Source organism: Bombus terrestris, unplaced genomic scaffold (assembly GCF_910591885.1).
Source record: "Bombus terrestris unplaced genomic scaffold, iyBomTerr1.2, whole genome shotgun sequence".
Lineage (NCBI taxonomy): Eukaryota > Metazoa > Arthropoda > Insecta > Hymenoptera > Apidae > Bombus > Bombus terrestris.
Window position 1 is genome coordinate 530,479 of NW_025963581.1, and position 23,888 is coordinate 554,366.

At 57.3% G+C, this 23,888-nt stretch overlaps 2 non-coding genes across 2 annotated transcripts; both read left to right on the forward strand.

Annotated features, from left to right (window-relative positions):
* Window positions 1–18,257: 18,257 nt before the first annotated feature.
* On the forward strand, window positions 18,258–18,362 carry LOC125387121. The gene has a single exon (XR_007227674.1). It is a non-coding gene; the product is annotated as a U6atac minor spliceosomal RNA (small nuclear RNA).
* On the forward strand, window positions 18,363–18,469 carry LOC125387120. Its single transcript, XR_007227673.1, has one exon. It is a non-coding gene; the product is annotated as a U6 spliceosomal RNA (small nuclear RNA).
* The last annotated feature ends 5,419 nt before the right edge of the window (window positions 18,470–23,888 follow it).

Sequence of the window (23,888 nt, forward strand, 5' to 3'; positions counted from 1 at the left end):
CGTTGGACATCGTGGGACACCGTTGGACACCGTTGGACGACGTTGGACATCGTTGGACATCTTGGGACACCGTTGGACACAGTTGGACATCATGGGACACCGTTGGACATCGTTGGACATCGTTGGACACCGTGGGACACCGTTGGACACCGTTGGACACCGTTGGACATCGTTGGACACCGTTGGACACCGTGGGACAACGTGGGACAACGTGGGACAACGTGGGACAACGTGGGACAACGTGGGACAACGTGGGACATCGTTGGACAACGTGGGACAACGTGGGACAACGTGGGACAACGTGGGACAACGTGGGACACCGTTGGACACCGTTGGACACCGTTGGACACCGTTGGACATCGTTGGACACCGTTGGACATCGTTGGACACCGTTGGACATCGTTGGACACCGTTGGACGACGTTGGACACCGTTGGACATCGTTGGACATCGTTGGACACCGTTGGACATCGTTGGACATCGTGGGACACCGTTGGACACCGTTGGACACCGTTGGACATCGTTGGACATCGTTGGACATCGTTGGACATCGTTGGACATCGTGGGACACCGTTGGACACCGTTGGACACCGTTGGACATCGTTGGACACCGTTGGACATCGTGGGACACCGTTGGACGACGTTGGACATCGTTGGACATCGTTGGACACCGTTGGACACCGTTGGACACCGTTGGACACCGTTGGACATCGGTGGACATCGTTGGACATCGTGGGACACCGTTGGACACCGTTGGACATCGTTGGACATCGTTGGACATCGTGGGACACCGTGGGACACCGTTGGACATCGTTGGACATCGTTGGACACCGTTGGACACCGTTGGACACCGTTGGACACCGTTGGACATCGGTGGACACCGTTGGACATCGTGGGACACCGTTGGACATCGTGGGACACCGTTGGACACCATTGGACACCGTTGGACACCGTTGGACGACGTTGGACATCGTGGGACATCGTGGGACACCGTTGGACACCATTGGACACCGTTGGACACCGTTGGACGACGTTGGACATCGTGGGACATCGTGGGACACCGTTGGACACCATTGGACACCGTTGGACACCGTTGGACGACGTTGGACATCGTGGGACATCGTGGGACACCGTTGGACATCGTTGGACACCGTTGGACACCGTTGGACATCGTGGGACATCGTTGGACATCGTGGGACACCGTTGGACATCGTGGGACACCGTTGGACACCGTTGGACGACGTTGGACATCGTGGGAGACCGTTGGACATCGTTGGACATCGTTGGACATCGTGGGACACCGTTGGACATCGTTGGACATCGTGGGACACCGTTGGACACCGTTGGACACCGTTGGACATCGTTGGACACCGTTGGACATCGTGGGACACCGTTGGACGACGTTGGACATCGTTGGACATCGTTGGACACCGTTGGACACCGTTGGACACCGTTGGACACCGTTGGACATCGGTGGACATCGTTGGACATCGTGGGACACCGTTGGACACCGTTGGACATCGTTGGACATCGTTGGACATCGTGGGACACCGTGGGACACCGTTGGACATCGTTGGACATCGTTGGACACCGTTGGACACCGTTGGACACCGTTGGACACCGTTGGACATCGGTGGACACCGTTGGACACCGTTGGACACCGTTGGACATCGTTGGACACCGTTGGACACCGTTGGACATCGTTGGACATCGTTGGACATCGTGGGACACCGTTGGACACCGTTGGACACCGTTGGACACCGTTGGACATCGTTGGACATCGTGGGACACCGTTGGACACCGTTGGACACCGTTGGACGACGTTGGACACCGTTGGACATCGTGGGACACCGTTGGACACCGTTGGACACCGTTGGACACCGTTGGACGACGTTGGACACCGTTGGACATCGTGGGACACCGTTGGACACCGTTGGACACCGTTGGACAACGTGGGACAACGTGGGACAACGTGGGACAACGTGGGACAACGTGGGACAACGTGGGACAACGTGGGACACCGTTGGACGCCGTTGGACACCGTTGGACATCGTTGGACACCGTTGGACATCGTTGGACACCGTGGGACACCATTGGACACCGTTGGACACCGTTGGACGACGTTGGACATCGTGGGACATCGTGGGACACCGTTGGACATCGTTGGACACCGTTGGACACCGTTGGACACCGTTGGACACCGTTGGACGACGTTGGACACCGTTGGACATCGTGGGACACCGTTGGACACCGTTGGACACCGTTGGACAACGTGGGACAACGTGGGACAACGTGGGACAACGTGGGACAACGTGGGACAACGTGGGACAACGTGGGACAACGTGGGACACCGTTGGACGCCGTTGGACACCGTTGGACATCGTTGGACACCGTTGGACATCGTTGGACACCGTGGGACACCGTTGGACACCGTTGGACGACGTTGGACTTCGTTGGACACTGTTGGACACCGTTGGACACCGTTGGACATCGTTGGACACCGTTGGACGACGTTGGATATCGTTGGACATCGTTGGACACCGTTGGACACCGTTGGACACCGTTGGACACCGTTGGACATCGTTGGACATCGTTGGACACCGTTGGACACCGTTGGACACCGTTGGACACCGTTGGACATCGGTGGACACCGTTGGACATCGTGGGACACCGTTGGACATCGTGGGACACCGTTGGACACCATTGGACACCGTTGGACACCGTTGGACGACGTTGGACATCGTGGGACATCGTGGGACACCGTTGGACACCATTGGACACCGTTGGACACCGTTGGACGACGTTGGACATCGTGGGACATCGTGGGACACCGTTGGACACCATTGGACACCGTTGGACACCGTTGGACGACGTTGGACATCGTGGGACATCGTGGGACACCGTTGGACATCGTTGGACACCGTTGGACACCGTTGGACATCGTGGGACATCGTTGGACATCGTGGGACACCGTTGGACATCGTGGGACACCGTTGGACACCGTTGGACGACGTTGGACATCGTGGGAGACCGTTGGACATCGTTGGACATCGTTGGACATCGTGGGACACCGTTGGACATCGTTGGACATCGTGGGACACCGTTGGACACCGTTGGACACCGTTGGACATCGTTGGACACCGTTGGACATCGTGGGACACCGTTGGACGACGTTGGACATCGTTGGACATCGTTGGACACCGTTGGACACCGTTGGACACCGTTGGACACCGTTGGACATCGGTGGACATCGTTGGACATCGTGGGACACCGTTGGACACCGTTGGACATCGTTGGACACCGTTGGACATCGTGGGACACCGTGGGACACCGTTGGACATCGTTGGACATCGTTGGACACCGTTGGACACCGTTGGACACCGTTGGACACCGTTGGACATCGGTGGACACCGTTGGACACCGTTGGACACCGTTGGACATCGTTGGACACCGTTGGACACCGTTGGACATCGTTGGACATCGTTGGACATCGTGGGACACCGTTGGACACCGTTGGACACCGTTGGACACCGTTGGACATCGTTGGACACCGTGGGACACCGTTGGACACCGTTGGACACCGTTGGACGACGTTGGACACCGTTGGACATCGTGGGACACCGTTGGACACCGTTGGACACCGTTGGACACCGTTGGACGACGTTGGACACCGTTGGACATCGTGGGACACCGTTGGACACCGTTGGACACCGTTGGACAACGTGGGACAACGTGGGACAACGTGGGACAACGTGGGACAACGTGGGACAACGTGGGACAACGTGGGACACCGTTGGACGCCGTTGGACACCGTTGGACATCGTTGGACACCGTTGGACATCGTTGGACACCGTGGGACACCATTGGACACCGTTGGACACCGTTGGACGACGTTGGACATCGTGGGACATCGTGGGACACCGTTGGACATCGTTGGACACCGTTGGACACCGTTGGACACCGTTGGACACCGTTGGACGACGTTGGACACCGTTGGACATCGTGGGACACCGTTGGACACCGTTGGACACCGTTGGACAACGTGGGACAACGTGGGACAACGTGGGACAACGTGGGACAACGTGGGACAACGTGGGACAACGTGGGACACCGTTGGACGCCGTTGGACACCGTTGGACATCGTTGGACACCGTTGGACATCGTTGGACACCGTGGGACACCGTTGGACACCGTTGGACGACGTTGGACTTCGTTGGACACTGTTGGACACCGTTGGACACCGTTGGACATCGTTGGACACCGTTGGACGACGTTGGACATCGTTGGACATCGTTGGACACCGTTGGACACCGTTGGACACCGTTGGACACCGTTGGACATCGGTGGACATCGTTGGACATCGTGGGACACCGTTGGACACCGTTGGACATCGTTGGACATCGTTGGACATCGTTGGACACCGTTGGACATCGTTGGACATCGTTGGACACCGTTGGACACCGGGGGACACCGTAGAATGCGAGCGTTTTAGGCTTAATTAATCGTAAGATAGATACCTATGTTAAGTTCATTGTGAGCTCATTCTGTACAACGATACTTATCCATCTTGGAACGAAAAATTGTACCCGCGATTTGTCGGTTCGCGATCACTCAGTTCTTTCAAACTGTCGCGTGGCGTACTCGCTCGCGCGTATCCCGGGTACGTGCGGGTCAACGTGCACTGGAAAACTCTTTGGATTCGTAAGGCGGCCCAAGCACACCTCAGTCTTGGTGACTGCTCGACGACTGCTCGACGTTCGCACCGAATCGCGGGAGTTGTCGTCGCGCCGCTGATGCTTCCGAATCTGTTGGGGATTCAGTCGTGGATCTGCACTCCTGTCCGATTGGTACTTCGGTACTCGGGCAGGGACCTGTAATTTCACGTCCTCCGTAATTCTGTTCGGGCCCGCGGGGGTGGGCCCCACTGTTCAGTTGAGGCTTCTGCCTTCGTAATTCTGTTCAGCGGCCCCTCCCCGGGTTCCACATGTTCAGTTGGAGTGTGTTAAGTTGCCGGCCTATGTGCTGGATCCACGGCTGGATCACCAGCGGATCACTGGCATCATCGGTCGGCGCCATCGACCGCGACTCGTATAAGTTTCGAACGGCGAAGCAGGAATCGAGTTATGGTCAATACTTGGGCTTTCCGCTAATCCTTCGGGTTATCCGGTGCACCGGGGTACGTCGCATAAGTTCGTTAGTTCGTTCGTTAGCTTCATTTTCTTTCATTCGTTCCAAGTTAGATAAATGTGTCTTTGATACCGAATGCTGCCAGTAGGGGTACCAATTATTGTACAATATTTGTACTGATCTATGTAATCGGTGTGTGGGAGATAGCTGTGGCGTTATGTATGCTTTGCTCCACGTTTGTAAAGATTCATGTAAGCGCTGCGTTGGAAATATGTGTTTCGCAGTTAGGGTACGAAACAACTATTTCTGTACGCAGGCCCATGGTCAAGTAGAGTCGTAACACGACATTCTGCCAATGGGTTGAATGTCGAGATGGATGTATAAAGATAAAGAAGCCATGGGCGTGTCTCTTGCGTAGTCACCTCCGCGTGGTGAGACCTGGTAATTGGCATCGTTTTCCAAAAAATTAATCAGTTGATTAATCTTTGGAAAACGATACCAAGCTAAGAACTACGCAGCAGTCCGGTTTGGATCTCCAAATGCCGCGAACAGAATTTTGGATGATACAGACTGGGCTGCACCGTAGGTCATCGTGGGACAACGTTGGACAACGAAGGTCAACGTTGGACAACGTGGGACAACGTTGGACAACGTGGGACAACGTGGGACAACGTGGGACAACGTGGTACAACGTGGGACAACGTTGGACAACAAAATTCAAATTTAAAAATTTGAAGATTTGAAAATTCAAATTTGACTATTTGAATTTTTGAAAATTTGAAAATTTGAAAATTCAAATTTGAAAATTTGAAAATTCAAATTTGAATATTCAAATTTGAAAACTCAAATTTGAAAATTTAAAAATTCAAATTTGAAAATTCAAATTTAAAAATTCAAATTTGAAAATTCAAATTTGAAAATTCAAATTCGAAAATTCAAATTTAAAAGTTCAAATTTCAAAAGTCAAATTTAAAAATTCAAATTTGAAAATTCAAAAATTCAAATTTGAAAATTCAAATTTGAAAATTCAAATTTGAAAATTCAAATTTGAAAATTCAAATTTGAAAATTCAAAATTGAAAATTCAAATTTGAAAATTTAAAAATTCAAATTTGAAATTTCAAATTTGAAAATTCAAATTTGAATATTTGAAAATTCAAATTTGAAAATTCAACATTGAAAATTCAAATTTGAAAATTTAAAAATTCAAATTTGAAATTTCAAATTTGAAAATTCAAATTTGAATATTTGAAAATTCAAATTTGAAAATTTAAAAATTCAAATTTGAAAATTCAAATTTAAAAATTCAAATTTGAAAATTTGAAAATTCAAATTTGAAAATTTGAATATTCAAATTTGAATATTTGAAAATTCAAATTTGAAAATTAAAAAATTCAAATTTGAAAATTCAAATTTGAAAATTTAAAAATTCAAATTTGAAAATTCAAATTTGAAAATTTAAAAATTCAAATTTGAAAATTCAAATTTGAAAATTTAAATTTAAAAATTCAAATTTGAATATTTGAAAATTCAAATTCGAAAATTCAAATTTGAAAATTTAAAAATTCAAATTTGAAAATTCAAATTTAAAAATTCAAATTTGAAAATTCAAATATGAAAATTCAAATTTGAAAATTCAAATTTGAAAATTCAAATTTAAAAATTCAAATTTAAAAATTCAAATTTGAAAATTCAAATTTAAAAATTCAAATTTGAAAATTCAAATTCGAAAATGTAAAAAATCAAATTTGAATTTTAGAAAATTCAAATTTGAAAATTTAAAAATTCAAATTTGAAAATTCAAATTCGAAAATTCAAATTTAAAAATTCAAATTTGAATATTAGAAAATTCAAATTTGAAAATTTAGAAATTCAAATTTGAAAATTCAAATTTAAAAATTCAAATTTGAATATTTGAAAATTCAAATTTGAAAATTTAAAAATTCAAATTTGAAAATTCAAATTTAAAAATTCAAATTTAAAAATTCAAATTAGAAAATTCAAATATGAAAATTCAAATTTGAATATTTGAAAATTCAAATTTGAAAATTCAAATTGAAAAATTCAAATTTGAATATTTGAAAATTCAAATTTGAAAATTTAAAAATTCAAATTTGAAAATTCAAATTTAAAAATACAAATTTAAAAATTCAAATTTGAAAATTCAAATTTGAATATTTCAAAATTCAAATTTGAAAATTTAAAAATTCAAATTTGAAAATTCAAATTTGAAAATTCAAATTTAAAAATTCAGCTTTAAAAATTCAAATTAGAAAATTCAAATATGAAACTTCAAATTTGAAGTCCCGGCCACCAGCGACTGTCCAAAAACCGTGGGCAGATAGGATGGGAGTCGCGCCGAAATCGGGCAGCGGTGGCACCGTTAAAAAGCCATTCAGGAAGGAAAAGACGTCGCCAACAGTCAAGCTCCCTCGCGCACCGAGTACATCCGCGGTAACACTGACGCTAAGCGAGGGAGCCAACATGTCGTATGCCGACGTCGTAACGATGGCCAGAAGAGCTATCCCCCTCGGCGAGATAGGCGTGGAGGCCGTCACGATGAAGAAGGCGGTGACGGGCGCCATCGTCATCAGAGTCCCGAGGGACAAGGACAGAGAAAAGGCGTCGATCCTTGCGACGCGCCTGGCAGACGTTCTGGACCCGACCAAGGTAAGGGTCGGAACTCCCACGATCAAAGCCGAGCTGAGAGTCACCAATGTGGACATCTCAATGGGCAAGGAGGAGCTGCGTCAAGCTCTGGCCTTGGCCGCGGGATGCAACAGCGAGGATGTTCGGATCGGCGAGATCGGCGTCTCCAGGGGCGGACTCGGATCGGCATGGGTCAGGTGTCCGGCGGCCGGTGCCCGCAAGCTAGCTCAGGCGGGCAGGGTGGCCTTGGGGTGGTCCATCGCGAGGGTCTCTGCCATACCGAAGAGACCCTTACAGTGCTTCAAGTGCCTGGAGTTGGGGCACGTACGGGCAACTTGCACGTCCGCCGAGGATAGAAGCCGTCTTTGCTACAGGTGCGGTGAAAGCGGGCACCGCGCCAGGGGATGTCCCGCCTTGGCGCCGAAATGTCCCTTATGCGAGCGACTGGGAGCTCCATCCGGACACAGGATGGGCGGAGTGGCATGTGCCCCCCCGAAAATCAAGAGAAGTAAGGGGCAGCTTACCCGTCGGTCTGCCGCCGCCGCCGACACCGTTATCACTACCATCGCCGGCGGCAACGAGAACTACGGCGGAAACGCTACCGGGGCGGAGTCACCATCAGCAGTGACGAGTGGCCGGGAGGAGGCCATGGAGCTGGCGGAGTAACTTTAACCGCCTGCTCCAATGTAACATAGGAAGAGCCAGACGGGCGCAGGACCTGCTTCTCCAGGCTATACGGGAGAATCGGGTCGCACTCGCTGTGGTGGCTGAACCATACCGCGTCCCCGACGCCCCCAACTGGATCGGGGATCTGAACGGATCTACAGCCATAACATGGACGCCGGCGTTGTGTTCGCCCGGCGCCCTGCTGGATCGCGGTAACGGCTTCGTCGCCGTCGAGTGGAACGGGATCGCGATAGTGGGCATTTACGTCTCGCCCAACAGCGGAGTGGCCTCGTTCGGGGACTTCCTGGACGAGGTCGGTGACTGCGTTCGTAGATGCATGCCTCGTCAGGTACTCGTCCTTGGGGACTTCAACGCGCGCTCGTCGCAATGGGGGGACACCAGGACGGACTCCCGCGGAAGGATGCTGACAGACTGGGCCGCGACGCTCGGACTGGTCCTGGTGAACAGGGGCACAACTAGCACCTGCGTGGCGTGGAGGGGATCGTCCATCGTCGACGTTACCTGGGCTACCGCCGGGCTCTACCGAAAGATCCACGGATGGAGAGTGGCCGACAGAATGGAGACCTTATCGGACCACCTCTATATAATGATGGAAATGGAGGGGGAGGCCGCCGCGCGCGACAGCGGTGCCCGACGACAACGAGAGGAGAACCGGTCCCGTCGACCACCACCACCCACACCTAGGTGGCGCTTGAAGGAGAGGGACAAGGACATGCTGCGGGCGGCGGTCACTGTCTCCGCCTGGAGCTGGGACGCACGGGGGGACAACACCACAACCCCCCCCACCACCACCTCCACATTGGGTAGCGTCGACGAGGAGGCTGACGAACTCCACGGATACATGATCGCGGCATGCGACGCCTCTATGCCGCGCTCCGCCCCGGGAAACAGAGGCGACCGTTCCGTGTATTGGTGGACACCGGAAATAGCCGATATGCGGGCGGGTTGCATGCGGGCCCGGAGAAGATTCGTAAGGGCGCGTCGCCGCAGACGGACACACGACGAGGAGGAGATCTCTCGCCGCTATGAAGAATACAGAGAGACGAGACGCGCTCTCCAACGGGAGATCAAACTAGCCAAGGCCCGGTGTTGGGATCGATTGATCGAATTGGTCGATTCAGATCCGTGGGGGAGGCCCTATCGCATCGTTACGAAGAAACTGCGACCTTCGGCCCCCCCGCTGACCGAAAACATGGATCCGGCGTTACTGGACAACGTCATCGGGACTTTGTTCCCACGGCGGGACAACAACGAGACGTCCGCGCCAGCCCCTACCACCATCGACGGGACGGCGCCGACGGATTGGAACGAGGAACTTCGAGTGACTGAGGAAGAGTTGCTCGAAGCCGCGAAGAAGATGGCATCCCGCGACGTGGCGCCGGGTCCGGACGGGATCCCGGGCCGGGTCTGGACGGAGTCGATCGACACCTTGGCTCCCCGTTTGCGGCACCTGTTCTCCAGGTGCCTGAAGGAGGGCGCCTATCCTCGGGCGTGGCGCACGGCGAAACTCGTGCTGCTACGGAAGGAGGGTCGACCGCCGGACGCGCCATCGGCATACAGGCCGGTGTGTCTTCTCGACGAGGTGGGTAAACTCTTCGAGAGGATCATAGTCGCCCGCCTGGAGGCACACATGGAGAGACGGATTCCCGGATGGCACGATAGCCAATTTGGATTTCGCCGGGGCCGCTCGACCGTGGACGCGGTAAAGAGGCTGAGATCCATGGCGGAGGACATGGTCGCGCGAGAAGGGGTGGCGGTAGCCGTCTCCTTGGACATCTCCAACGCTTTCAATAGCATTCCTTGGAGCAGGATCGTGGAGGCGCTGCGACACTTCGAGTCCCCGCCATACCTCGTTAGGGTGATTCAGGCCTATCTGAACGATAGGTGGATCACCTACACAGGCAGAAACGGCGTGAAGGAGCGAAGACCGGTGGAGCGCGGCGTGCCGCAAGGCTCGGTACTCGGACCGATTCTGTGGATCACTGCCTATGACTCGGTCCTCCGAAGTCCCATGCCGCCGGGGGCTGGCATGATATGCTACGCGGATGACACGCTGGTGCTGGCCAGCGGACGATGGTGGAACGACGCCGCATGCCTGACTGAGACCGCCGTGGCATGCGCGGTGCACGCCATTCGAAGACTCGGCTTGAGCGTGTCGCCGGCGAAATCGGAAGCCCTGTGGTTCTACGACCAACGACGCAGAGGAACGCCGCCTGCGGATCTGTCGACTATAGTCATCGACGGAGAAGAGGTCCCTGTGGGACACCGGATGAAGTACTTGGGCTTGATCGTCGACAGTAAGTGGACGTTCGAGCCACACTTTGAGTACTTAGCCCCGAAAGTAACGGCCGCAGCCAACGCGCTGTGCGGCCTTTTACCTAACATCGGCGGGGCAGGATTGGGAGTCCGCAGGCTCTACGAAGGAGTGATCAGGTCACGAGTCCTTTACGGAGCGCCCGTATGGGCCGATGATCTGGCGGTGAGCCGGCGTAACCGGACTCTGGTGAGAAGGCTCCACAGGACGATCGCCATCCGGGCAGCGAGGGGATACAGGACGGTGTCCTACGCGACAGCGACCGTGCTGGCCGCGTCCCCCCCGTTCGAGCTACAGGCCCTTGCCCTTCGCCGGGTGTACGAACACCGGAGGGCCGCGACCTTGGACCGACGTGCCACGCCGACGGCACCAACCGTGGACGTTCGGGAGGAAACAAGACTAGAAGCATGGGAGCGGTGGCACTCGCAGCTGTTGGAAGAGGATGCGATGCGCCCTCATCGGGCCGTCCGCGCCGTCCTGCCCAACTGGGACAAGTGGAGAGACAAAGGCGGGGTCCCGCTCACATTCAGGACGACTCAGGTGCTCACCGGCCACGGGGTGTTCGGCGATTACCTGCTCAAGATCCGGCGAGAGGTGACGACCATCTGTCACCACTGTGGGGAGGAGGAGGACACGGCGCGGCACACGCTGGAGGCTTGCCCGGCGTGGGAGGTACCGCGACGTGTCTTACGACTCGAGATCGGCGAGAGATTGGCCCCCGAGACGCTCATCGAAGCTATGCTCAGGGGGCCCCAGGAGTACAGAGCCGTCCGCACCTTCTGCGAGCAAGTTATGCTCGTGAAGGAGCGGGCGGAGAGAGAAAGAGAGAAAGCCCAGCATACCAGCAGGGCGCGGCAACAAGGAGTCTCCGCGCGTCACGGACCGGCGGTACCGCCGCCGTGAATCGCGCCCAAGGAGTCATCAAGGAAGTAACAAGACCCAAGGAAAGGGGCGCTAGGGGGCGTGGTCCCCCCTGGCGGCCCCGATCTTCTGTCTAACAAGGAAGTCTCCCGCCCAGCAGGGAGATAGACGGCGAGGAGCGCTTGGTAGTATTCGCAAGAGACCCTGAGCCCTCCTCGAACAGCCGTCTGGAAGACCACCGTGGAGTTTTAGTCGGTAAGAGTCCGACACTTCCCATGCTGCTCGCAGCTGGGAGTCCATGAGGATTTCTCCACGAAAAAAAAAAAAAAAAAAAAAAAAAAAAAAAAAAAAAGGTTGGGGTTAGGTTGGGGTTAGGTTGGGGTTAGGTTGGGGTTAGGTTGGGGTTAGGTTGGGGTTAGGTTGGGGAGCATGAGGCGGGCATGGGTTCTCGGGGCGTAGGACCACCCCCCGGGAAACCCCGATGGATCTGATGTTCCCCTATAGTCGGGTGGCGGCCGGTCGGTGCCTCTGGTACCCGTCAGGTCGCTGATCCGGTGCGAGGAACTTCGGAGAAGTTGGTGGGCCCATGCCTGTCAAGACCACTCACCTCACCTTCTCGTGGGGCTCCCTGTCACCCTGCTCCGGACTCTCCGGGACAGGGTGCGAAAGAGTGAGTGGCACCAGGACAGATTCCCGATGACGACCCGGCGAGAAACAACTTCATTCACCATGGAAGGCACAACAGATAGGAGAAACACGTACAGTACAGGGGAGGGAGACCCCAGTACCGGCGTAGTCGGGGGTAGTCAAGTGGGCCCCACTACGTCGTCAACATACGACCACGGCCGCTCGGGGGTGGGCCGCCAGGCCCCCGAACGAGTTACCACGCCTGGCGAAGCGAGAAGTCTACTCTCGGAAGAATACACGGAGACACCGAGAACTCCGAGGACGAGAAGCGGGTGCCGGGCGGGCAGCGTTTTCCTTGCGCCGGCCCCGTCAGACGGAGCAACAACAATAACAACATCTGCTGCGGGAGGATCGCGGGAGCGAGCGAGGTCGGACGACGAAGAATCGGTAGCCTCGTTCGCGTCTCGCTCATCACTGGCATCAATCGCATCCAGGGGGAAGAAGAGGAGACTGGCGACAACAGCCACCTTGGAAGTCTCCGAAGACCTGGAGATACAAGTGAGGACGAGTTCGGCCGCGGACGTCAGCGCGGAATTAACGAGACACGTGTCCGAGATCATGAAGGTGGCGACCACATCGTCCAACCTCAAGGGCACGTACGTCAAAGCTCTGAAGGAAGCGGCAAGCTATATCTCGGCCGCATGGAAGAGCGAGGCCCCGCGAAGGAGAGAACAAGCGGGCAGCAGCGGCCTCAACGCGGCGATGAGGCTGGTGGAGGCGAGACTGTCCGCGTTGGAGGAGTAGAACGCCGCCCTTAGGAGAGAGCTGGCAAGGAGGTCTATGCCCGCGATCGAAGGCCTGCGGGGCGGCGGTGCCGACGCAGACCGCCCACGGGTCGAGGCTGCAACCCAAGAAGCGCGACTCGACGCCCTCGAGAGAAAGCTAGAAGAGTTGGGTCCCTCCATAACGAAGATGGTGGAGAGACAACTCGGGAGTCTATTGAGGCCGCAGCAGCAACAACAACAACAGCTGCAACAACAGCGGCAGCAGCAACAAAGCACTCCCGAAACCCGACGGAGCGCGGAATACTCCGCTACTCGCCCCCCCGCCCGCACAGATCCCCCGCCGCCCCCAAGGACTCGGGAGGACGGCGGGTGGAGCGTGGTGGTAGGGAGAAAAAGTAAGATGGGGCAGAAGAGCATCGCCGAAAGGAAGCTGGACGCCGCTGGAGGAGAGGAGAAGTCCCGGCCACCAGCGACTGTCCAAAAGCCGTGGGCAGATAGGATGGGAGGCGCGCCGAAATCGGGCAGCGGTGGCACCGTTAAAAAGCCATTCAGGGAGGAAAAGACGTCGCCAACAGTCAAGCTCCCTCGCGCACCGAGTACATCCGCGGTAACACTGACGTTAAGCGAGGGAGCCAACATGTCGTATGCCGACGTCGTAACGATGGCCAGAAGAGCTATCCCCCTCGGCGAGATAGGCGTGGAGGCCGTCACGATGAAGAAGGCGGTGACGGGCGCCATCGTCATCAGAGTCCCGAGGGACAAGGACAGAGAAAAGGCGTCGATCCTTGCGACGCGCCTGGCAGACGTTCTGGACCCGACCAAGGTAAGGGTCGGAACTCCCACGATCAAAGCCGAGCTGAGAGTCACCAATGTGGACATCTCAATGGGCAAGGAGGAGCTGCGTCAAGCTCTGGCCTTGGCCGCGGGATGCAACAGCGAGGATGTTCGGATCGGCGAGATCGGCGTCTCCAGGGGCGGACTCGGATCGGCATGGGTCAGGTGTCCGGCGGCCGGTGCCCGCAAGCTAGCTCAGGCGGGCAGGGTGGCCTTGGGGTGGTCCATCGCGAGGGTCTCTGCCATACCGAAGAGACCCTTACAGTGCTTCAAGTGCCTGGAGTTGGGGCACGTACGGGCAACTTGCACGTCCGCCGAGGATAGAAGCCGTCTTTGCTACAGGTGCGGTGAAAGCGGGCACCGCGCCAGGGGATGTCCCGCCTTGGCGCCGAAATGTCCCTTATGCGAGCGACTGGGAGCTCCATCCGGACACAGGATGGGCGGAGTGGCATGTGCCCCCCCGAAAATCAAGAGAAGTAAGGGGCAGCTTACCCGTCGGTCTGCCGCCGCCGCCGACACCGTTATCACTACCATCGCCGGCGGCAACGAGAACTACGGCGGAAACGCTACCGGGGCGGAGTCACCATCAGCAGTGACGAGTGGCCGGGAGGAGGCCATGGAGCTGGCGGAGTAACTTCAACCGCCTGCTCCAATGTAACATAGGAAGAGCCAGACGGGCGCAGGACCTGCTTCTCCAGGCTATACGGGAGAATCGGGTCGCACTCGCTGTGGTGGCTGAACCATACCGCGTCCCCGACGCCCCCAACTGGATCGGGGATCTGAACGGATCTACAGCCATAACATGGACGCCGGCGTTGTGCTCGCCCGGCGCCCTGCTGGATCGCGGTAACGGCTTCGTCGCCGTCGAGTGGAACGGGATCGCGATAGTGGGCATTTACGTCTCGCCCAACAGCGGAGTGGCCTCGTTCGGGGACTTCCTGGACGAGGTCGGTGACTGCGTTCGTAGATGCATGCCTCGTCAGGTACTCGTCCTTGGGGACTTCAACGCGCGCTCGTCGCAATGGGGGGACACCAGGACGGACTCCCGCGGAAGGATGCTGACAGACTGGGCCGCGACGCTCGGACTGGTCCTGGTGAACAGGGGCACAACTAGCACCTGCGTGGCGTGGAGGGGATCGTCCATCGTCGACGTTACCTGGGCTACCGCCGGGCTCTACCGAAAGATCCGCGGATGGAGAGTGGCCGACAGAATGGAGACCTTATCGGACCACCTCTATATAATGATGGAAATGGAGGGGGAGGCCGCCGCGCGCGACAGCGGTGCCCGACGACAACGAGAGGTGAACCGGTCCCGTCGACCACCACCACCCACACCTAGGTGGCGCTTGAAGGAGAGGGACAAGGACATGCTGCGGGCGGCGGTCACTGTCTCCGCCTGGAGCTGGGACGCACGGGGGGACAACACCACAACCCCCCCCACCACCACCTCCACATTGGGTAGCGTCGACGAGGAGGCTGACGAACTCCACGGATACATGATCGCGGCATGCGACGCCTCTATGCCGCGCTCCGCCCCGGGAAACAGAGGCGACCGTTCCGTGTATTGGTGGACACCGGAAATAGCCGATATGCGGGCGGGTTGCATGCGGGCCCGGAGAAGATTCGTAAGGGCGCGTCGCCGCAGACGGACACACGACGAGGAGGAGATCTCTCGCCGCTATGAAGAATACAGAGAAACGAGACGCGCTCTCCAACGGGAGATCAAACTAGCCAAGGCCCGGTGTTGGGATCGATTGATCGAATTGGTCGATTCAGATCCGTGGGGGAGGCCCTATCGCATCGTTGCGAAGAAACTGCGACCTTCGGCCCCCCCGCTGACCGAAAACATGGATCCGGCGTTACTGGACAACGTCATCGGGACTTTGTTCCCACGGCGGGACAACAACGAGACGTCCGCGCCAGCCCCTACCACCATCGACGGGACGGCGCCGACGGATTGGAACGAGGAACTTCGAGTGACTGAGGAAGAGTTGCTCGAAGCCGCGAAGAAGATGGCATCCCGCGACGTGGCGCCGGGTCCGGACGGGATCCCGGGCCGAGTCTGGACGGAGTCGATCGACATCTTGGCTCCCCGTTTGCGGCACCTGTTCTCCAGGTGCCTGAAGGAGGGCGCCTATCCTCGGGCGTGGCGCACGGCGAAACTCGTGTTGCTACGGAAGGAGGGTCGACCGCCGGACGCGCCATCGGCATACAGGCCGGTGTGTCTTCTCGACGAGGTGGGTAAACTCTTCGAGAGGATCATAGTCGCCCGCCTGGAGGCACACATGGAGAGACGGATTCCCGGATGGCACGATAGCCAATTTGGATTTCGCCGGGGCCGCTCGACCGTGGACGCGGTAAAGAGGCTGAGATCCATGGCGGAGGACATGGTCGCGCGAGAAGGGGTGGCGGTAGCCGTCTCCTTGGACATCTCCAACGCTTTCAATACCATTCCTTGGAGCAGGATCGTGGAGGCGCTGCGACACTTCGAGTCCCCGCCATACCTCGTCAGGGTGATTCAGGCCTATCTGAACGATAGGTGGATCACCTACACAGGCAGAAACGGCGTGAAGGAGCGAAGACCGGTGGAGCGCGGCGTGCCGCAGGGCTCGGTACTCGGACCGATTTTGTGGATCACTGCCTACGACTCGGTCCTCCGAAGTCCCATGCCGCCGGGGGCTGGCATGATATGCTACGCGGATGACACGCTGGTGCTGGCCAGCGGACGTTGGTGGAACGACGCCGCATGCCTGACCGAGACCGCCGTGGCATGCGCGGTGCACGCCATTCGAAGACTCGGCTTGAGCGTGTCGCCGGCGAAATCGGAAGCCCTGTGGTTCTACGACCAACGACGCAGAGGAACGCCGCCTGCGGAGCTGTCGACTATAGTCATCGACGGAGAAGAGGTCCCTGTGGGACACCGGATGAAGTACTTGGGCCTGATCGTCGACAGTAAGTGGACGTTCGAGCCACACTTTGAGTACTTAGCCCCGAAAGTAACGGCCGCAGCCAACGCGTTGTGCGGCCTTTTACCTAACATCGGCGGGGCAGGATTGGGAGTCCGCAGGCTCTACGAAGGAGTGATCCGGTCACGAGTCCTTTACGGAGCGCCCGTATGGGCCGATGATCTGGCGGTGAGCCGGCGTAACCGGACTCTGGTGAGAAGGCTCCACAGGACGATCGCCATCCGGGCAGCGAGGGGATACAGGACGGTGTCCTACGCGACAGCGACCGTGCTGGCCGCGTCCCCCCCGTTCGAGCTACAGGCCCTTGCCCTTCGCCGGGTGTACGAACACCGGAGGGCCGCGACCTTGGACCGACGTGCCACGCCGACGGCACCAACCGTGGACGTTCGGGAGGAAACAAGACTAGAAGCATGGGAGCGGTGGCACTCGCAGCTGTTGGAAGAGGATGCGATGCGCCCTCATCGGGCCGTCCGCGCCGTCCTGCCCAACTGGGACAAGTGGAGAGACAAAGGCGGGGTCCCGCTCACATTCAGGACGACTCAGGTGCTCACCGGCCACGGGGTGTTCGGCGATTACCTGCTCAAGATCCGGCGAGAGGTGACGACCATCTGTCACCACTGTGGGGAGGAGGAGGACACGGCGCGGCACACGCTGGAGGCTTGCCCGGCGTGGGAGGTACCGCGACGTGTCTTACGACTCGAGATCGGCGAGAGATTGGCCCCCGAGACGCTCATCGAAGCTATGCTCAGGGGGCCCCAGGAGTACAGAGCCGTCCGCACCTTCTGCGAGCAAGTTATGCTCGTGAAGGAGCGGGCGGAGAGAGAAAGAGAGAAAGCCCAGCATACCAGCAGGGCGCGGCAACAAGGAGTCTCCGCGCGTCACGGACTGGCGGTACCGCCGCCGTGAACGCGCCCAAGGAGTCATCAAGGAAGTAACAAGACCCAAGGAAAGGGGCGCTAGGGGGCGTGGTCCCCCCTGGCGGCCCCGATCTTCTGTCTAACAAGGAAGTCTCCCGCCCAGCAGGGAGATAGACGGCGAGGAGCGCTTGGTAGTATTCGCAAGAGACCCTGAGCCCTCCTCGAACAGCCGTCTGGAAGACCACCGTGGAGTTTTAGTCGGTAAGAGTCCGACACTTCCCATGCTGCTCGCAGCTGGGAGTCCATGAGGATTTCTCCACGAAAAAAAAAAAAAAAAAAAAAAAAAAAAAGGTTGGGGTTAGGTTGGGGTTAGGTTGGGGTTAGGTTGGGGTTAGGTTGGGGTTAGGTTGGGGTTAGGTTGGGGTTAGGTTGGGGTTAGGTTGGGGTTAGGTTGGGGTTAGGTTGGGGTTAGGTTGGGGTTAGGTTGGGGTTAGGTTGGGGTTAGGTTGGGGTTAGGTTGGGGTTAGGTTGGGGTTAGGTTGGGGTTAGGTTGTGTAGTATGAAAGGAGAGACGTTTAGCACTCCCCTAGACAAGGATGGAACACATATAAATGGTAAGGCACTGTCGCCTTTCGGCGGCACTTACCGAATTTTTTTGTACTTGCTTCGGCAGTACATATACTAAAATTGGAACGATACAGAGAAGATTAGCATGGCCCCTGCGCAAGGATGACACGCAAAATCGTGAAGCGTTCCACATTTTTTGGGGAGCATGAGGCGGGCATGGGTTCTCGGGGCGTAGGACCACCCCCCGGGAAACCCCGATGGATCTGATGTTCCCCTATAGTCGGGTGGCGGCCGGTCGGTGCCTCTGGTACCCGTCAGGTCGCTGATCCGGTGCGAGGAACCTCGGAGAAGTTGGTGGGCCCATGCCTGTCAAGACCACTCACCTCACCTTCTCGTGGGGCTCCCTGTCACCCTGCTCCGGACTCTCCGGGACAGGGTGCGAAAGAGTGAGTGGCACCAGGACAGATTCCCGATGACGACCCGGCGAGAAACAACTTCATTCACCATGGAAGGCACAACAGATAGGAGAAACACGTACAGTACAGGGGAGGGAGACCCCAGTACCGGCGTAGTCGGGGGTAGTCAAGTGGGCCCCACTACGTCGTCAACATACGACCACGGCCGCTCGGGGGTGGGCCGCCAGGCCCCCGAACGAGTTACCACGCCTGGCGAAGCGAGAAGTCTACTCTCGGAAGAATACACGGAGACACCGAGAACTCCGAGGACGAGAAGCGGGTGCCGGGCGGGCAGCGTTTTCCTTGCGCCGGCCCCGTCAGACGGAGCAACAACAATAACAACATCTGCTGCGGGAGGATCGCGGGAGCGAGCGAGGTCGGACGACGAAGAATCGGTAGCCTCGTTCGCGTCTCGCTCATCACTGGCATCAATCGCATCCAGGGGGAAGAAGAGGAGACTGGCGACAACAGCCACCTTGGAAGTCTCCGAAGACCTGGAGATACAAGTGAGGACGAGTTCGGCCGCGGACGTCAGCGCGGAATTAACGAGACACGTGTCCGAGATCATGAAGGTGGCGACCACATCGTCCAACCTCAAGGGCACGTACGTCAAAGCGCTGAAGGAAGCGGCAAGCTATATCTCGGCCGCATGGAAGAGCGAGGCCCCGCGAAGGAGAGAACAAGCGGGCAGCAGCGGCAACAACGCGGCGATGAGGCTGGTGGAGGCGAGACTGTCCGCGTTGGAGGAGGAGAACGCCGCCCTTAGGAGAGAGCTGGCAAGGAGGTCTATGCCCGCGATCGAAGGCCTGCGTGGCGGCGGTGCCGACGCGGACCGCCCACGGGTCGAGGCTGCAACCCAAGAAGCGCGACTCGACGCCCTCGAGAGAAAGCTAGAAGAGTTGGGTCCCTCCATAACGAAGATGGTGGAGAGACAACTCGGGAGTCTATTGAGGCCGCAGCAGCAACAACAACAACAGCTGCAACAACAGCGGCAGCAGCAACAAAGCACTCCCGAAACCCGACGGAGCGCGGAATACTCCGCTACTCGCCCCCCCGCCCGCACAGATCCCCCGCCGCCCCCAAGGACTCGGGAGGACGGCGGGTGGAGCGTGGTGGTAGGGAGAAAAAGTAAGATGGGGCAGAAGAACATCGCCGAAAGGAAGCTGGACGCCGCTGGAGGAGAGGAGAAGTCCCGGCCACCAGCGACTGTCCAAAAACCGTGGGCAGATAGGATGGGAGGCGCGCCGAAATCGGGCAGCGGTGGCACCGTTAAAAAGCCATTCAGGGAGGAAAAGACGTCGCCAACAGTCAAGCTCCCTCGCGCACCGAGTACATCCGCGGTAACACTGACGTTAAGCGAGGGAGCCAACATGTCGTATGCCGACGTCGTAACGATGGCCAGAAGAGCTATCCCCCTCGGCGAGATAGGCGTGGAGGCCGTCACGATGAAGAAGGCGGTGACGGGCGCCATCGTCATCAGAGTCCCGAGGGACAAGGACAGAGAAAAGGCGTCGATCCTTGCGACGCGCCTGGCAGACGTTCTGGACCCGACCAAGGTAAGGGTCGGAACTCCCACGATCAAAGCCGAGCTGAGAGTCACCAATGTGGACATCTCAATGGGCAAGGAGGAGCTGCGTCAAGCTCTGGCCTTGGCCGCGGGATGCAACAGCGAGGATGTTCGGATCGGCGAGATCGGCGTCTCCAGGGGCGGACTCGGATCGGCATGGGTCAGGTGTCCGGCGGCCGGTGCCCGCAAGCTAGCTCAGGCGGGCAGGGTGGCCTTGGGGTGGTCCATCGCGAGGGTCTCTGCCATACCGAAGAGACCCTTACAGTGCTTCAAGTGCCTGGAGTTGGGGCACGTACGGGCAACTTGCACGTCCGCCGAGGATAGAAGCCGTCTTTGCTACAGGTGCGGTGAAAGCGGGCACCGCGCCAGGGGATGTCCCGCCTTGGCGCCGAAATGTCCCTTATGCGAGCGGCTGGGAGCTCCATCCGGACACAGGATGGGCGGAGTGGCATGTGCCCCCCCGAAAATCAAGAGAAGTAAGGGGCAGCTTACCCGTCGGTCTGCCGCCGCCGCCGACACCGTTATCACTACCATCGCCGGCGGCAACGAGAACTACGGCGGAAACGCTACCGGGGCGGAGTCACCATCAGCAGTGACGAGTGGCCGGGAGGAGGCCATGGAGCTGGCGGAGTAACTTCAACCGCCTGCTCCAATGTAACATAGGAAGAGCCAGACGGGCGCAGGACCTGCTTCTCCAGGCTATACGGGAGAATCGGGTCGCACTCGCTGTGGTGGCTGAACCATACCGCGTCCCCGACGCCCCCAACTGGATCGGGGATCTGAACGGATCTACAGCCATAACATGGACGCCGGCGTTGTGCTCGCCCGGCGCCCTGCTGGATCGCGGTAACGGCTTCGTCGCCGTCGAGTGGAACGGGATCGCGATAGTGGGCATTTACGTCTCGCCCAACAGCGGAGTGGCCTCGTTCGGGGACTTCCTGGACGAGGTCGGTGACTGCGTTCGTAGATGCATGCCTCGTCAGGTACTCGTCCTTGGGGACTTCAACGCGCGCTCGTCGCAATGGGGGGACACCAGGACGGACTCCCGCGGAAGGATGCTGACAGACTGGGCCGCGACGCTCGGACTGGGCCTGGTGAACAGGGGCACAACTAGCACCTGCGTGGCGTGGAGGGGATCGTCCATCGTCGACGTTACCTGGGCTACCGCCGGGCTCTACCGAAAGATCCGCGGATGGAGAGTGGCCGACAGAATGGAGACCTTATCGGACCACCTCTATATAATGATGGAAATGGAGGGGGAGGCCGCCGCGCGCGACAGCGGTGCCCGACGACAACGAGAGGTGAACCGGTCCCGTCGACCACCACCACCCACACCTAGGTGGCGCTTGAAGGAGAGGGACAAGGACATGCTGCGGGCGGCGGTCACTGTCTCCGCCTGGAGCTGGGACGCACGGGGGGACAACACCACAACCCCCCCCACCACCACCTCCACATTGGGTAGCGTCGACGAGGAGGCTGACGAACTCCACGGATACATGATCGCGGCATGCGACGCCTCTATGCCGCGCTCCGCCCCGGGAAACAGAGGCGACCGTTCCGTGTATTGGTGGACACCGGAAATAGCCAATATGCGGGCGGGTTGCATGCGGGCCCGGAGAAGATTCGTAAGGGCGCGTCGCCGCAGACGGACACACGACGAGGAGGAGATCTCTCGCCGCTATGAAGAATACAGAGAGACGAGACGCGCTCTCCAACGGGAGATCAAACTAGCCAAGGCCCGGTGTTGGGATCGATTGATCGAATTGGTCGATTCAGATCCGTGGGGGAGGCCCTATCGCATCGTTACGAAGAAACTGCGACCTTCGGCCCCCCCGCTGACCGAAAACATGGATCCGGCGTTACGGGACAACGTCATCGGGACTTTGTTCCCACGGCGGGACAACAACGAGACGTCCGCGCCAGCCCCTACCACCATCGACGGGACGGCGCCGACGGATTGGAACGAGGAACTTCGAGTGACTGAGGAAGAGTTGCTCGAAGCCGCGAAGAAGATGGCATCCCGCGACGTGGCGCCGGGTCCGGACGGGATCCCGGGCCGGGTCTGGACGGAGTCGATCGACACCTTGGCTCCCCGTTTGCGGCACCTGTTCTCCAGGTGCCTGAAGGAGGGCGCCTATCCTCGGGCGTGGCGCACGGCGAAACTCGTGCTGCTACGGAAGGAGGGTCGACCGCCGGACGCGCCATCGGCATACAGGCCGGTGTGTCTTCTCGACGAGGTGGGTAAACTCTTCGAGAGGATCATAGTCGCCCGCCTGGAGGCACACATGGAGAGACGGATTCCCGGATGGCACGATAGCCAATTTGGATTTCGCCGGGGCCGCTCGACCGTGGACGCGGTAAAGAGGCTGAGATCCATGGCGGAGGACATGGTCGCGCGAGAAGGGGTGGCGGTAGCCGTCTCCTTGGACATCTCCAACGCTTTCAATAGCATTCCTTGGAGCAGGATCGTGGAGGCGCTGCGACACTTCGAGTCCCCGCCATACCTCGTTAGGGTGATTCAGGCCTATCTGAACGATAGGTGGATCACCTACACAGGCAGAAACGGCGTGAAGGAGCGAAGACCGGTGGAGCGCGGCGTGCCGCAGGGCTCGGTACTCGGACCGATTCTGTGGATCACTGCCTATGACTCGGTCCTCCGAAGTCCCATGCCGCCGGGGGCTGGCATGATATGCTACGCGGATGACACGCTGGTGCTGGCCAGCGGACGATGGTGGAACGACGCCGCATGCCTGACTGAGACCGCCGTGGCATGCGCGGTGCACGCCATTCGAAGACTCGGCTTGAGCGTGTCGCCGGCGAAATCGGAAGCCCTGTGGTTCTACGACCAACGACGCAGAGGAACGCCGCCTGCGGATCTGTCGACTATAGTCATCGACGGAGAAGAGGTCCCTGTGGGACACCGGATGAAGTACTTGGGCTTGATCGTCGACAGTAAGTGGACGTTCGAGCCACACTTTGAGTACTTAGCCCCGAAAGTAACGGCCGCAGCCAACGCGCTGTGCGGCCTTTTACCTAACATCGGCGGGGCAGGATTGGGAGTCCGCAGGCTCTACGAAGGAGTGATCAGGTCACGAGTCCTTTACGGAGCGCCCGTATGGGCCGATGATCTGGCGGTGAGCCGGCGTAACCGGACTCTGGTGAGAAGGCTCCACAGGACGATCGCCATCCGGGCAGCGAGGGGATACAGGACGGTGTCCTACGCGACAGCGACCGTGCTGGCCGCGTCCCCCCCGTTCGAGCTACAGGCCCTTGCCCTTCGCCGGGTGTACGAACACCGGAGGGCCGCGACCTTGGACCGACGTGCCACGCCGACGGCACCAACCGTGGACGTTCGGGAGGAAACAAGACTAGAAGCATGGGAGCGGTGGCACTCGCAGCTGTTGGAAGAGGATGCGATGCGCCCTCATCGGGCCGTCCGCGCCGTCCTGCCCAACTGGGACAAGTGGAGAGACAAAGGCGGGGTCCCGCTCACATTCAGGACGACTCAGGTGCTCACCGGCCACGGGGTGTTCGGCGATTACCTGCTCAAGATCCGGCGAGAGGTGACGACCATCTGTCACCACTGTGGGGAGG